The 16361-nt window shown below is 43.3% G+C and overlaps 1 long non-coding RNA gene across 1 annotated transcript in view; it reads left to right on the top strand.

Annotated features, from left to right (window-relative positions):
* Nucleotides 1-16361, top strand: part of LOC308256029 — a 122605-nt gene that overhangs the window by 23017 nt on the left and 83227 nt on the right. The window contains exon 2 of the long non-coding RNA XR_013961397.1: nt 9173-9365. This is a non-coding gene — a long non-coding RNA (uncharacterized lncRNA). The remainder of the gene's footprint in view (nt 1-9172; nt 9366-16361) is intronic.

Genomic DNA, 16361 nt, shown 5'->3' with positions numbered 1-16361 from the left:
GATGCAAGGCTAGTATAATATCCACAAGTCAATCAACGTGATACATCACATATACAAATTGAGAGACAAAAATCACCCAGTCATATCAATTGATGAAGAAAAAGCACTTGACAAAATCCAACACCCTTTCTTGATAATAACTCTCAGCAAAGTGGGAATAGAGGCATCATACCTTAACATAATAAGGGCCATATGACAAACCTACAGCCAACATCATACTCAATGGGCAAAAACTAAAACTATTTCCCCTAAGAACAGGAACAAGACAGGGATACGCACTTTCACAACCCCTGTTCCACACAGACCTGAAAGTGCTAACCATAACAATCATATAAGAAGAAAAAATAAAAAGCATCCAAGTTGCCAAAGAAGAAGAAAAACTGTCATTATTCACAGATGACATGATATTGTACCTAGAAAACCCTAAAGACTCCATCAAAAAACTACTAGACTTAAATGAATTTGGCAATGTAGCAGGATACAAAATTAACACTCAGAAATGTATGGCTTTTTATATACCAATAATAACTCACAGAAAGAGAAAGTTAAAAAAAAATCAATTCAATTTATCATTGCAAAAAAAAAAACAACAACAACGAAAAACGAAGATACCTAGGAATAAACTTAACTAAGATTCCCCCCACAAGAGCGTGGATCCCCAGCGGCTCGCTTGGAACTGGGGTTCAGTGCAGTCAGAACTGGGGCTCAGTGCCGTCAGGAGCTTCTGACTCCCTTCCACTAGGGAAAGCCTGTGGCAACCTCCGCAGCCTTTGTGTGCACTGGCACGCGCGCGCCTTCAGACCTCTGCCTTCCCCGGTTCCCGAGTCTCCGCCCGAAAGTCCAGATTCCCCCCACAAGAGCGTGGGTCCCCAGGGGCTCGCCTGGAACTTGGGTTCAGTGCAGTCAGAACTGGGGCTCAGTGCAGTCAGGAGCTTCTGACTCCCTTCTGCTAGGGAAAGCCTGTGGCAACCTCTGCAGCCTTTGTGCGCACTGGCATGTGCGCGCCACAGACCTCTGCCTTCCCCAGCTCCCGAGTCTCCGCCCGAGAGTCCAGATTCCCCCCGCAAGAGCGTGGGTCCCCAGGGGCTCGCTTGGAACTGGGGTTCAGTGCAGTCAGAACTGGGGTTCAGTGCGGTCAGGGGCTTCCTTCCCCCTCCGCCAGAGAAAGTCAGCCAGGCTCTTAGCCGCCCTTCCCTCTGCGTGCACAAAGACCCTTTGCTGTACCTCCATTTCTCTGTGAGCTTTTCTCTTTCCTTCTAGTTGTAGAATTTTCACTCAGCCAGCTTTCCTGTGGTTCTGAATGGTGTCCGTTCTGTCTTTTAGTTGTAGTTTTGAAATTGTTGTGCGAGGCAGCTGTTTAGGTGCTTTACCTATGCCGCCATCTTGGTTTCTCTGCCTACTTAATTCCCTTTTAATGTGCATGAATTTCATGATAGAGGCCACTAGTTGTAAAAAAAAAAAAAAAAAAAAAAAAAGGAAGAAATACTATGAACAAATCTATTCCAACAAACTAGACAACCTAGAAGAAACGGTCATATTCCTAGAAAAATACAACCTTCCAAAACTCAATCAGACAAAAATCTCAATAGGCTGATAACTATGGAGGGAATTGAAGCAGTCATCAAAAAGCTTCCAGCAAACAAAAGCCCAGGTCCAGGCGGCTTCACAGGGGAGTTTTACCAAACATTCAAAGAAGAACTAAAACCTATTCTCCTCAGACTATTGCAAAAAATTAAAGAGGAAGCAACACTTCCAAGCTCATTCTATGAAGCCAACATTACCCTAATACGAAAACCAGATAAAGACACCACAAAGAAAGAGAATTATAGGACAATATCCCTCATGAACATAGATGCCAAAATCCTCTACAAAATTGTAAGAAATCAGATCCAGCATTACATCAGAAAAATTCATACATCATGACCAAGTAGGATTTATCCCAGGGATGCAAGGATGGTACAATATCCACAAATCAATAAACATAATACATCACACAAACAAATTGAGAGATAAAAATCACATAGTCACGTCAATTGATTCAGAAAAAGCACTTGACAAAATCTAACACTCTTTCTTGATAAAAACCCTCAGCAAAGTGGGAATAGAGGGATCATCATCAACATAATAAAAGCCGTCCTTATAAGATAAAACCTCAGCCAACAGCATACTCAATGAGCAAAAACTAAAACCATTTCCCCTAAGAACAGGAACAAGACAGGGATGCTCACTGCCACCACTCCTGTTTCACATAGTACCAGAAGTGCTAGTCATAGCAATTAGACAGGCAGAAGAAATAAAAGATATCCAAATTGGAAAAGAATACATAAAACTGTCATTATTCACAGGTGACGTGATGCTGTACGTAAAAAACCTCAAAGACTCCATAAAAATTATTAGACTTAATAAATGAATTTGGCAATGTAGCAGGATACAAAATTAATGCCAAGAAATCTATGGAATTTTTATACACTAATAGTGAACTTACAGAAAGAGATGTTTAAAAAATCCCATTTTCCATTGCACCAAAAACATTAAGATACCTAGAAATAAACTTAACTGAGGAGGTAAAAGACCTGTACTCAGAAAACTACAGGACACTGAAAAAAGAGATAGAGGAAGACATAAACACATGGAAGAACATACCATAGAATCAACATAATTAAAATGTCCATACTACCCAATACAATCTATAGATTCAATGCACTCCCCATTAAAATACTAACAGCATATTACACAGTCCTAAAATGGACTCTCCAAATATTCATGTATGATTTAAAAAAAAGACTCCAAATAACTGCAGCAATCCTGAGAAAGAAGAACAAAGTAGGAGGGATCTCAATACCAGATATCAAGCTGTATTACAAAGTCACTGCTCTCAAAACTCCCTGGTACTGGCACAAGAACATACATATACATCAATGGAACAGAATGGAGAACCCAGAAATCGACCCAAGCCATTATATTCAATTAATATTTGACAAAGGAGGCAAGTGCATACAATGGAGTCAAAACAGTCTTTTCAATAAATAGTATTGGGGAAATTGGACAGATAAATGCAATAAAATGAAACTAGATCACCAACTTATATCATACACAAAAATAAACTCAAAATGGATAAAGGACTTAAATGTAAGATAGGAAACCATAAAAATCTTAGAGGAATCTACAGGCAGCAAAATCTCAGACATATGTCAAAGCAATATCTTCACCAATATAGCTCCTAGGGCAATGGAAACTAAAGAGAAAATAAACAAATGGGACTACATCAAAATAAAAAGCTTCTGCACACCAAAAGAAACCATCAACAAAACAAAAAGAAAGCCCACTTCATGGAAGAACATATCTGCCAATGTTATCACCAATAAGAGTTTAATCTCCAACATTTACAGGGACTCATACAAATTAACAAAAGGAAGACAAACAACCCAGTAAAAAATGGGCAACAGATCTAAATAGATATTTTTCATAAGAGGACAGAGGAAGACCAAGAAATATATGAAAACATGCTCGAAGTCACTAATCATCCGAGAGATGCAAAATCAAAACAACAATGAGATACCATCTCACACCTGTCAGAATGGCTATCATCAACAAATCAACAAATGACAAGTGTTGTCGAGGATGCAGAGAAAAAGGAACCCTCATGCACTGCTGGTGGGAATGCAGACTGGTGCAGCCACTGTGGAGAACAGTATGGAGTTTCCTCAAAAAACTGAAAATGGAACTGCCATTTGACCCAGTGATCCTACTTCTAGGACTATATTCCAAGAAAATAGAAACACCAATCAGAAAGAATATATGCACCCCTATGTTCATAGCAGAACAATTTACAATAGCTAAGGTTTAGAAACAGCCTAAGTGCCCATCAGCAGATAAGTGGATTAAAAAACTGTGGTACATCTACAATGGAATACTACACTGCTGTCAAAAGGAAGGAACTCCTACCATTCGCAACAGCATGGATGGTCCTGGAGAGAAAGATAAATATCACATGATCTCACTCATTTGTGGAATATAATGAACAACATTAACTGATGAACAAAAATAGATCCAGAAACTTAGAAGCATCTATCAGACCATTAAACCTCAGAGGGAAGGCAGGAGAGGGTGGGAGGGTGAGGTAAGAGATCAACCAAAGGACTTGTATGTATGCATATAAGCATAACCAATGGACACAGACAATAGGGAGTGAGGGCATGTGCTGGGGGGTGGGAGCAGCCAGGGAGAGGCCATTTGGGGAAATGGAGACATATGTAATACTTTAAACAATAAAGAATTTTTAAAAATTAACAGAAGCTCCTGGTAAAGTTCTCTTCTGACACCAGTTTTTTTCCAACTAAATCTTTTAGAAAGGAATGGGAGACAATTTTTATTTCTTAACAATGAGCTTAAAATCAGTACGTCCAATGCAAAATTTTGGTTCTCTTTGAAACTTTATTTATTTATTTATTTATTTTCTCTTGATACACATGAATTTAGCTTTTGTTTTTCTGGCATTAATTGCTAAGGAATTTTAAGATAAAAATGCAAAGTCATTAACATCAGGAGACACAGGGGCACTCTGGATTCCAAAATATCTTTATAATGGGGACGTAAGGAGAGCTTTACGTGTCACTTGCTTATTTTTTAAACTATTACTCTTTCAATTCTAATCTTTGAATAAAATATTTTTTCTACAATATAAAATGACTTTTTAGATAAAAACCAGCACAGTAACATTGTCTATTTTACAATAAGTCTGAAAGGAAAATTTGGAAAAGAATATTCTTACACCATATAGCATAACTTGTTTTTTAACCTGAAATTTTTTTAATTGCCTAATCACCTAAATCAGTGAATAAGAATGCTCAGCATCCAATCCATAAATATAGAATACAATATAATTTATTCTACTTTTTACTTCAAAGTCACAGAGATGACATCCATATAATTATAAAGCCTACTCTACATTTTCAGGTTCTCAATCCAAATATATAGATTAGAACAGGTCACTTTATTGCTGACAACATTCATGGAAGGGCCAGATTCCTCATAAAAAGACAAAATAAGTTTGATTGGGAGCTGGCCATTGCCCTACTCACCCATCAACAGAATTATGGAAGTCAAGTGGCAATATTTTTTTCCTTTTTAAAATAGCAAAGGAACAAAAAAAGATTGGCTGGCTGTTGAGTGGGCCCCACATTAGAGTGCATAGCTCATCTGGATCGAGGCTGGCACCTGTGAGCAGTTAACTTCCTAAGAGCACTCACTGGGCATTATGTCATCTGCACTACAGCTTTCACCCTGGAAAGTATTTGAAAATACTTTATGCTCCAAATATACACTGAGTGGCCAGATTATTATGATCTCTGAACGCATAATAATCTGGCCACTCAGTGTATATCCTATATAATAAAAAGCTAATATGCAAATTGTCCCCTCGACCAGCAGGCAGCCCGGCCAACCGCCCATGTCACCTACCCCTGGCCAGGCTGGCCGGACCCCACCCATGCATGAATTCACTGGGCCTCTAATATATATATACTGAGTGGCCAGATTATTATGCATTCAGCGATCATAATAATCTGGCCACTCAGTGTATAGTATCCATTCCTGGTCCTTGAGGATCCAAGTATCCTATCTAATAAAAGAGTAATATGCAAATTAACCATCACTTCGCTACACCCACAAACCACGCCCACCAATCAGGAGCGAATATGCAAATAAACCCAACCAAGATGGCTACCGCCACAGAGAGCAGGAGGGAGGCATGGGTTTCCCTGGCAGTGGAGGAAGCCAAGCTTTCTGCCTGCCCTTGCCGGCCTAGGCCTCCACTCAAGGCTACAAAGTTTCAATGATAGAAGATACATAAAACCAAACAGAAATGGCGGCAGCCACAGAGCTGGAAAGAGCAGGAGGCTAGGGTTGCCCGCAGCGATGGAGGAAGCCAAGCTTCTGCAGCCCTGGCCAGCCCAGACCTCCACTTAAGGCTACAAAGTTTCAATTATAGAAAATACATAAACCCCAACAAAAATGGCTGCCACCACGGAGCAAGCAGAAGGCTTGGCTTTGCTCCAGGCTACAAAGTTTCAATTGTAGAAGATAAATAAACCCCAGATACCAGGGCCTCCGCTTGGGTTGCCAGGGGGCGTGGCCAGCCTGCAAACCACCACAGGCCCCTCGCCCAGGCCACCACATGCCCCAAGGGAACCCCCACTCTGATCCGGGACACCCTTCAGGGCAAACCAGCTGGCCCCCACCCGTGCACCAGGCCTCTATCCTATCTAATAAAAGAGTATTATGCAGATTGACCATCACTCCAACACACAAGATGGCTGCCCCCATGTGGTCAAAGATCCTGCCCCCATGTGGACACAAGATGGCTGCCACAAGATGGCCAGCAGGGGAGGACAGTTGGGGAAAAACCAAGCCTGCAGGGGAGAGCAGTTGGGGGAGACCAGGCCTGCAGGGGAGGGCAGTTAGGGGTGACCAGGCCTGCAGGGGAGGGCAGTTAGGGGCAAACAGGCTGGCAGGGGAACAGTTAGGCATCAATCAGGCTGGCAGGGGAGTGGTTAGGGGGTGATCAGGCTGGCAGGCAGAAGCAGTTAGGGGCAATCAGGAAGGCAGGCAGGCGAGCAGTTGGGAGCCAGCAGTCCTGGATTGTGATAGGGATGTCTGACTGCCCATTTAAGCCCGATGCCACCGGGATCGGGCTTAAACGGGCAGTCGGACATCCCTCAAGGGGTCCCAGATTGGAGAGGGTGCAGGCTGGGCTGAGGGACACCACCCCCCCCCATGCACGAATTTCATGCACCGGGCCTCTAGTCTATACTAATAAAAGGCTAGGTGGCCCTCACACATGACGTTGCCACAAGATGGCTGCCACAAGATGGCCACCACAAGATGATCAAGTGCACAGAGGAGGTGGGGCACAGCAGCCACTTCTTTTGGTGAGGCCTGGGTGTCCCAGCATCTCATCCTCCTCACGCAGAGGAGGTGTGTCCCGGCAGAGAAGGCAGGTTGTGGCAGGGGAGGGCAGTTGGGGGCAATCAGGCCAGCAGGGGAGCAGTTAGGTGTCAATCAGGCCGGCAGGGGAGTGGTTAGGGGGTGATCAGGCTGGCCGGCAGAAGCAGTTAGGGGCAATCAGGCAGGCAGGCAGGCAAGCAGGTATGAGCCAGCAGTCCTGGATTGTGAGAGGGATGTCCAACTGCTGGCGTAGGCCCGATCTCGCACATCCCCCAAGGTGTTCCAGATTGGAGAGAGTGCAGGCCTGGTTGAGGGACACCCTCCCCCCACCCCTGTACACGAATTTCGTGCACTGGGCCACTAGTAAATCTAAAATGATAATGGGATTCTTCAGTCCAAAGGCAGGACTTCTTTGCAGTAGAGTGTCTCCAGTGTTTCACAAAAATAAATAAAAGCAGCAGCTAACGTCTTTTCAGCTTCTTGACCTCTCCTCATTTCATTGTTCTTCCTCCCATCTCATTTCCTCTAAGTCCTCTTGCATACCTGGTCTTAAACCCTTTGCTTCTTCATCTTTGTGGGGTTTTTTTGGTCATAGCCAAAGAATGTGCTTAGATATTTCTTCCTGAGATTCTCCTTCATCTTTGTTAAAATCTTCCATTTTGGAGTCATAGTTCTCATCTTCCTCCTCTTCATATCCTCACTTGAGAACGTTGGGCACATCTGTAGCCAGCTAAAGAAGGCTTCATTCCATTCATCTGTCTGTTGGTGGACTGGGTAATGATATTCTTAGAAGATATTGTTTATGAGACAAAAGTGCATTTGGGCTTATGGGGGGATCTAAGCTACTAACTATTCACCCAGGTCCCAAGCTGCTCACTGGTCTTCTAGGGCCTGAACTGCTGACAGTCTGTCCAGCTGAAACTGTGCCACTTACTGATTGCCCAGAGCCACTGACTGACCGCCTGGGGGGCACTGAGCCACTTATTGGTCGTCGGTTATGTGGATTGTGCACAGGCCACCCAGAGTCCCCAGAACTGACCTCTGACTTCCTAGAACCACCTGGGCCACTGATGGGTCATCCAGAGCCACCTGTACTGCTGACTGTCCTTCCAGGAGGATTTAAGTCACTAGCTGGCCTCTTGGTCCCACTGATTGATTGCTCAGGTCCTGAGCTGGAGCTGCCATTCTGGTGCCTGGGCACGGAGCCAGAACTAACCATAGGCCGAAGACTCCCTGTGATGGGCTGCCCAGGAGCTGGGCTGGAGCTGCTGCCTGACTGCCTGACACCTGGACTTTTAGCCTTATGTGGGGAGATCACAGGTCCAGGTCTGGAATGGCTAGGATGGAGAGGGGCTTTTTTGGCTGTGTGCTCAGTAACAGATTTCTGAGTCCCTTTAGCAGAAGTCTTTGGAACACTTGGTAAAAAGGTGCTCAAGTGGGTCTTTCCAGCCCCATTGTCAACAGGCCTGTCATGGTCCTTCCGAAGTGAGGCTTAGGAGCAGTTGCTAGATCTTACTTTGGTCCTCTCTCCTGGCATGGATTTGGATGAAAACAAACCTAAATGTTTCTTATTATCTGTGCTAGTTCTGGATTTCTTCTCAGCATGAGGAAGGGGGGTACCTTTGGGAGAAGGATGCTTGTCCCTGGAAACTCTGCTAGGTTTTGTGCCCATACTTTCTGTATGAGAGGGCACCATTTTGGTCAGAGGTAGTCCTGCATCTGCTTCAGGCTTCTTTTTCATATGTCTTCATTCAAACAGTGTTCACTCCCTAAGTTCTTGTGCAATCATAGGCCACTTTTCTGTGTTTATTTTCCCACTACCTTGATTTCCACTGATTCATACTGTTGGAAGCTAGCCATTGTCTTCCCTATCAGAAAAGTGTAAACAAGGAATGCAGAAGGCTCATGAACCTTGAGCTCTGGCAAGGGCCAAAGCTATGCACTGATTGTTTAGTCAAGACAATGGTGGCTCAAGCAATTTCCTGACCAAATAGTCTCAAAGTAAATCTTTACTAATATTTATTGACCTTTAAGATAGTCTTTCTGTTACCAGAATTGCCTGCCTGACTAAGGGCAATATATGTGTCTAAAATTGAATAAAAGGCTGGCAGGGCCTGGGCACCAGTGCAGTCCTTGCCCTTGCATTGGACTCTTTGCCTGCCCTCCCATTATTTCCAAATTATTATTTCTTGTCTTGTCTAATCATTTGACCACGGCCCTTCTCCAGATCCCGAAACTTGAGCCACGTGGGATGTGGACTCTCACATCTGGCACCTCAAATGATGGATGTCTGGAGATGAAGATTTGCCTGGAGCATAAAAACAAAGTTTCACCAGCAAGGTGGGAAAAAAGAATTCACCGGATAGGTGGGGAAATTCACCACGTGCAAAGCCCACAGCCAGCTGCAGAAGTCGAGATCTGTAAGTAGGGTGGGAACGGCTTTTTTTAAGACGGCAGAATTTGTCAAAAGGGGAGAAGCTTTATTGTAGACTTTTGGTTTGCATACTTAAGGATAAAGGAATTAAAGTGTCAGAAGGTATTCTCTTACATTTTTTGCATGTTATTATAGAACATAATCCCTGGTTTCCTGAAGAAGGTACATTAGATGTTGAATGTTGGGAAAGAGTTAGTCATAACTTGAAAAAACCTCAGCAGCAGGGGAAAAATTTGCCTCCAAATTGTTTCTCCTTGTGGAACATGGTATTGCATTTGCTAGAGCCTTCTAGAGAAACAAAAGAGGATAAACCCCTCCCCTTGCACCTTCCACTCCTAAAGAGGAGCAAAAAGAAAAATTGGAGGAATGGCCTTCATGGCCCCCTCCACCTCCATGTCCTAATCCTGAAACATTTAATTCACCATTAATAGAATCACCTATGCAAAGAGCTATCCAAGAAGGATTAAAGGACATTACGGTGGAGGACCAACTTGCTTTTCCTATTATACAAGTATCTGACCCACAGCTCCCGAATCATATAATAAGACAGCATGAAAAATTTGACTTTAAAATGATAAAGGCCTTGTGTGAAAGCATAGTCCAGAATGGTCCTATAGCTCTTTTACTGGAGAAATTATGACTAATATTTCTGAAGCATTCTTAGCGCCTTATGATTGGTATTCTCTGGCTCAGGCAACTCTAGATGGAGGAGATTATTTACTATGGAAGGGAGAATTTTTGGAGAAATGTCAGGAGCAAGCCCATGCAAACTGCGGGCTGAATGCTCAAATCACTTAAGAAATGCTGACAGGACTGGGACAATATAATGACATGCAAAATCAGCTAAATTATGTGCAACAGGCATATGAGCAAATTAGACTTTGTGGAAGAAGAGCTTGGTGGGCTTTACCACCAAAAGGGGACCCTGAGGGAGCTTTTAGTAAATGTATGCAGGGGCCTACAGAGTCATTTTCTGACTTTGTGACTTTCCTAACACAAGCAGTGAGATGACAGATTCAACATGAAACAGCAGGAGACATTTTAATCCAGCAATTAGCTTATGAAAATGCCAATGCTGATTGTAAGAAATGCCTGACGCCTCTGAGAAAAAATAGTACCATTACAGAAATGATTCGAGCATGTCAGAATGTGGGGTCAGGCACTTTTCAAGCAAACTTACTCGCAGCCACTGTAACAGTGGGGAATAAAAGGTGTTATAATTGTGGAAGAACAGGACATTTTAAAAAAGAATGTAAGCAACCAAGAAGGACACAAGGTGGCGATCTAGGGAAAGGTGTGAGCATTCTGCCTCCCAATTCAATCAACACAGATGAAACCTCTCTGTGTCCTAGAAGTCAGAAGAGAAATCATTGGGTTGGTTAATGTAGATCAAAATTTCATAAAAATGGGCAGCCATTAGATCAAGGCATAGGGAATGGCCAACCACAGGGAAACAGCCCCCCAGCCCCATCATCAATAGGGGAAATTTGCCCTGCAAGGCCCGCAGTGGACTCCCTCATCTGAGCCACCCCAGGGAGTGCAGGCCTAGTTCTTAACAGTACTATAGCGGTCACTTTGACCCCAGACATGGCTCGGTAAGCTGTTCCTACAGGAATCTGGGGACCTGTGCCACCAAGAACTTTAGGATTAATCTGAGGGAGAAGTGGAAAAACTCTGAAAGGACTAACTGTTCTGTCTGGAGTCATAGATTCAGACTATGAGGGAGAAATTAAGGTAATATTAGAATGTAATCATATTATGCAAATTACTTCAGGACAAAGAATTGCTCAGATACTACTTCTACCTTTTATTCAGCAAGGCAAAGCTATAAATAGGAAAAGAGGAACACAAGGATTTGGAGGCTCAGATATCTATTGGATACATGAAATTAGCAAAAGCCATCCTATGATTAATTTAAGAATAGAGAGAAAACGGTTTAAAGGTTTAGTAGACACTGGAGCAGATGACAGCATTATTAGCAAAGAATTCTGGCCTCCAAGTCGGTCCATGGTAGAAGTTTTAAGCTCTATCATGGGGGTCGGAGTTCCTGATAATACACAATACAGTGCTGCAGTGTTAAGGTGGCAAGTTGAAGAAGGACAGACAGGATGGGTTCAGCCTTACATAGTCTCTGGGATTGCAGTCAACTTATGGGGCCGGGATGTTTTAGAAGGTTTACAAGCTCGTATTATTACTGGCAAAGGACAACAGTTAATAACTCAGATGGGATATCAGACTTTTCAAAGCTTAGGAAAAAATAATCAGGGAATTAAAGAGCCCATCCAAGCCAAAAGAAACCCAGGAAGACAAGGATTAGGATATCAACCTGTTGAGGAGTGGTCACTGCTCAATCTCCTCACCCTCATGCAGATACTGTACAATGGAAAGATGATAGACCTATATGGGTGGATCAGTGGCCATTAACCAAGAGGAAATTAGGTCATATTCATGAATTAATACAGGAACAAATAGAGGCTGGCCACATAGAGCCTTCCAATAGTCCTTGGAATACACCTATATTTACTATAACTAAGAAGGTGGCAGGAAAATGGCAATTGTTACATGATCTTAGAGCGGTTAACACTACTATGCATACCATGGAAGCTTTACAGCCTGGACTCCCAGCGCCTTTGCAAATCCCTCTAGATTGGTCTCTTATAGTAGTAGATCTTAAGGATTGTTTCTTCACCATTCCCTTGGCACCTCAAGATAAACAGATTTGCATTTTCAGTGCCAGCTATTAATAATTTAGAACCCATGAAAAGATATCAATGGAAAGTTTTGCCTCAAGGAATGGCCAATGGCCCCACCTAGTGTCAAAAATATGTAGCTCAAGCTGTTCAGCCTTTAAGGGACAAATATTCCCGATGTTACATTATTCATTACATGGATGACTTGCTCTTAGCAAGTCCATGGGAAGAGCAGACTTTGGCAATGTAAAAATTGCTCCAGAAAAGGTACAGAAAGAAACGCCTTTCAAATATCTGGGAACCATAATTGAAAAGCAACGTATCAGGCCTCAAAAGGTGGAAATAAGATTGCCTTAAAACTTTAACTGATTTTCAAAAATTATTAGGGGACATTAACTGGTTAAGACCTTATCTGAAAATCTCTACAGGAGAAATGACAAATTTATTTAATATACTTAGGGGTGACTCTAATCTTTCCTCATCCTGAACATTAACAGATGAAGCTAGGAAGGAGTTGCTAAGAATTGAGCAGGCAATCTCCTCAGCCCAAGTAGCATGGGTAGAGCCTGAATTGCCTTTATTGGGACAGATTAACCCTACTGCAAATAGTCCCACTGGAGTCATCTTCCAAAACACTCTCCTGCTACTATTGAATGGGTCCACCTAGGGCATCAATCCTCTAAAACTGCGGTTACATATATAGAACTTATGGCTCAGTTGATATCTCAACTTAGAAAGCACTGAAGGCAGCATAGAGGAGAAGAACCCCAATGCATTTACCTTCCCTTCACTGGGAAGCAATTATAAATATTATTTCAAACTGATTTGAATTGGCAAATTGGACTAAGTGGATATTCAGGGGAACTTAGTTGTCACCTATTAAAAGACAAATTACTACAATTTGTACATTATACCCCCTTATTATACCAAAAAATACTAGGTAGGAACCTATTCCTGGAGCATTACCTGTTTTTACTGATGCATCATCGAATGGTAAAGCTGCCTATCATACAATGAATTCAGACTGAGTCATATTGACCAGTCATACTTCTGTACAAAGAATTGAATTAGAGGCTATTAAGGCTGCATTGCAGGATTTCCAAGAGCTTCTTAATATTATCTCTGGCTCTTCTTATGCTGTGGGCCTAGTAAATAGAATTGAAACTGCTCAGTTAAAATGGCTCAGTGACCAAAGTTTATTTTTTACTATTTAAACAAGTTCAGCAGATTGTACAACAGAGACAATATCCTTTTTATACCACTCACATCAGGGCTCACAGTGTATTACCAGGATGGCTAACAAAAGGAAATGAACATGCTGATCAATTGGTTGCTTTATTAAAACAGGCCTCAGAATCTCATCAGCTTTTACATCAGCCTGCCAAAATGTTGTCCAAACAATTCTCGATCACTGGACAGCAGGCAAAACAGATTATCAGAGAATGTCCCACTTGCATGTTACATCTGCCTCAAGGGCCTAATACAGGAATTAACCCTCGAGAATTGATAAGGGAACATATCTGGCAAATGGATGTAACACAGTATACTCCTTTTGGACACCTTGGGGCATTGAATGTCTCTGTATATACCTTTTCAAAGGGCCTATGGGCTACAGCATCTACAGGAAAAACGGCAAAACAGGTTACTAATCATTGCCTAGCTGCTTTTGCCGTCATGGCAATTCCAAAAATTATTAAAACTGACAATGGAGAGTCTTCTAGCTCCTTCAGCTGAAGCTCCTCTGACCCCCAATGCCTTTCAAAAATATCTTTCATCCATGGACTCCTTCTTAATCACCTATGCGCAGCCCTTTCTCCAGAATGCTGAACCCTTTGTAAGGCTGGGAAAAAGAACCCCAGCAGAGAAGGACCAGCTCTACAGATCCACTCTCTACTCTTCAATGCCTTGCTTGCTGCCCTAAGAGCCTGACCTGGAGCAGGGACAGAGTTGCACTTGAGTAGCTGAAAGAAGTCCAGAGTAGGTGGAGCAGAAAGCAGGAGGTATAGCTGTGGAGCAAGATGTGTTTGACCAAGAGGGGGAGAGACAAAATGGCGGTGGAATAGACGGACATGTCCTGAGCCTTGTCCCAGAGCAAATAGAGGGAGCAGCTGAAATGAGTGGAATCCAGCCCAAATTGGTGAAGGAGGTGCAGCTGGTGAGACAGTTTGCAGCCGGGAAGGGCAGAGATCCCCCCGACAAAGGTAAAATCAAAGATCTAGGCAGTAGAATCTGCTGGACCTCTGTGCCCAGGAGGTCAGGGAGAAACTACACAGCGCCAAGCCGAGTCCCTGAGGACAGGCAAAGCGTCTGACTGGGGGAAAAAAAAGTGTCTACAGGACTGTGGGAGGTAGGGGATTTTAGACCTTGGAGTCTGGATTTGGGATCTGAGCTCAAAGGCAGCCCTGAAGAGCTGCTGGACCACACAGCGCCGGCAAGAGAGGAACTTGCAGAGACGCGGTCCCTCCTCACGCTGGGGCCTGCACCTTTCTCCACTGAACCTAGTTTGTAGGACCTTTAGGATACAGACACTTACCTGTGGCTGAGGTGCAGAAGAAGGGGTGGGGTTGTGGAATCTGGGGAGAGTAGGCAGCGGACAGTCCAGGAGAGGTGGAAGCGAGTCTGGTGCTGAGTCATATCTAAACCCTGGTCGCCATTTTCTCCTGAGAGATAGCCCCTACCTCCAGTCTCCAGACAACCAATATAGCCACACCTAGAGCCCACCCTGAATATCACCATGGAATCTGAATACTCCCTGAGGCCATAGCATCTGCCCTAAAGAGAAATCTTTAGAAGCTAGGCACCTCAATTACACGGCTACACTGCCAGGGCCCTTCAGAGAGCTTCAGTGTGCCTCGCTGGCAAACTTACCGTGGATGCTCCTGTGAGCCGCCACTGGGAGTAAGCGCCTATCCACCACAGGTGCAGCAGTGAAAGCTGAGTCTGCCCACCCCATAACTACAGAACTCTGGGCATCACAGTCACACCTTTCCAGAGTGCAGGCCCCCTGAGACACATCACCCCGACAGACAGTTCCTTGGTGTCACTGGGAGTCCCCACAGGGCACGCGTGATTTCATTTAAGGGTGCAAGACAGCAAAAATTGGAATACACCCCTCCACAGCTGCTGACTTCTAGACACCGCAGTTGTGCCTCTCAAGCTCACAGGCCTACATCAAGAGAACCCAAATAGCTCAAGTAGGGAGCTACACTAGATGACCAAGCCCAGGAGAACTGAGAGATTACACCAGTAGCACCATCCCCCAAAGAACCTGGGTAGCAAAGCAATTGGATCTACAATTAAAACATTACAGGAGAACATGGGGAGACAAAACAGCAACTCCCAAAGGAAAGAAAAAGAGGAATCACCAGAAAGGGAGTTAAATGAAATTGAGGCTAGCAGCTTAACAGAGAAAGAATTAAGAGTAATGGTTATAAGGATGTTTAAACGGATGGATGACAAATACACACAACTCAATGACAAATACACACAACTCAATGAGAACTATAAGGAGCTGAATGAGAATGTCACCAACATGAAAAGAAACAAGGAGGAGATGAAGAACGACATAGCTGCAATAAAGAACACATTGGAAGTCTTAAACAGTAGTCTAGAAGAGGCTGAGGACCGCATAAGCGAATTAGAAGACAAGGTAGGAAAAAACACACAAACACAGGAGCAACTGGAAAGAAGACTTAAAAACCAAGAGGAGAGCCTAATGGAGCTTTGGGACAACACAAAACGAAAAAATATTAGAATAATAGGGATACCAGAAGAAGAGGAAGAGAAGCAAGGAATAGAAAAACTGTTTGAAGAAATAATGACAGAAAACTTTCCTGATATTGGCAAGAAAAAAACTGTGCAAGTCCAAGAAGTACATAGAGTCCCAAACAAGTTGAACCCCAAAAGACCGACACCAAGACACATCATAATTAAATTGGCGAACACTAACGACAAAGTAAGAATCTTAAAGGCTGCCAGAGAGAGACAGAAAGTTACCTACAAGGCAACTCCTATTAGGATATCAACTGATTTCTCAGCAGAAACAAAACCAGGCCAGAAGGGAATGGAATGAAATATACAAAGTGATGCAAAGCAAGGGACTGAATCCAAGAATACTATACCCAGCAAGGCTATCATTCAAAATTGAAGGTGGAATCAGGAGCTTCACAGACAAAAAAGGGCTAAGAGAGTTTATCACTACCAAGCCAGCAATGCAAGAAATGATCAAGGGACTGCTGTAAAAAGAAGAAAGAGAAAGGCAAGAAGAAACACAAACACTAAGGAAAAATATG

This window comes from Plecotus auritus, assembly GCF_963455305.1.
Source record: "Plecotus auritus genome assembly, chromosome: 8".
Lineage (NCBI taxonomy): Eukaryota > Metazoa > Chordata > Mammalia > Chiroptera > Vespertilionidae > Plecotus > Plecotus auritus.
The sequence above is the reverse complement of the archived record's forward strand: the minus strand, read 5'-3'. Positions and strand labels throughout refer to the sequence as shown.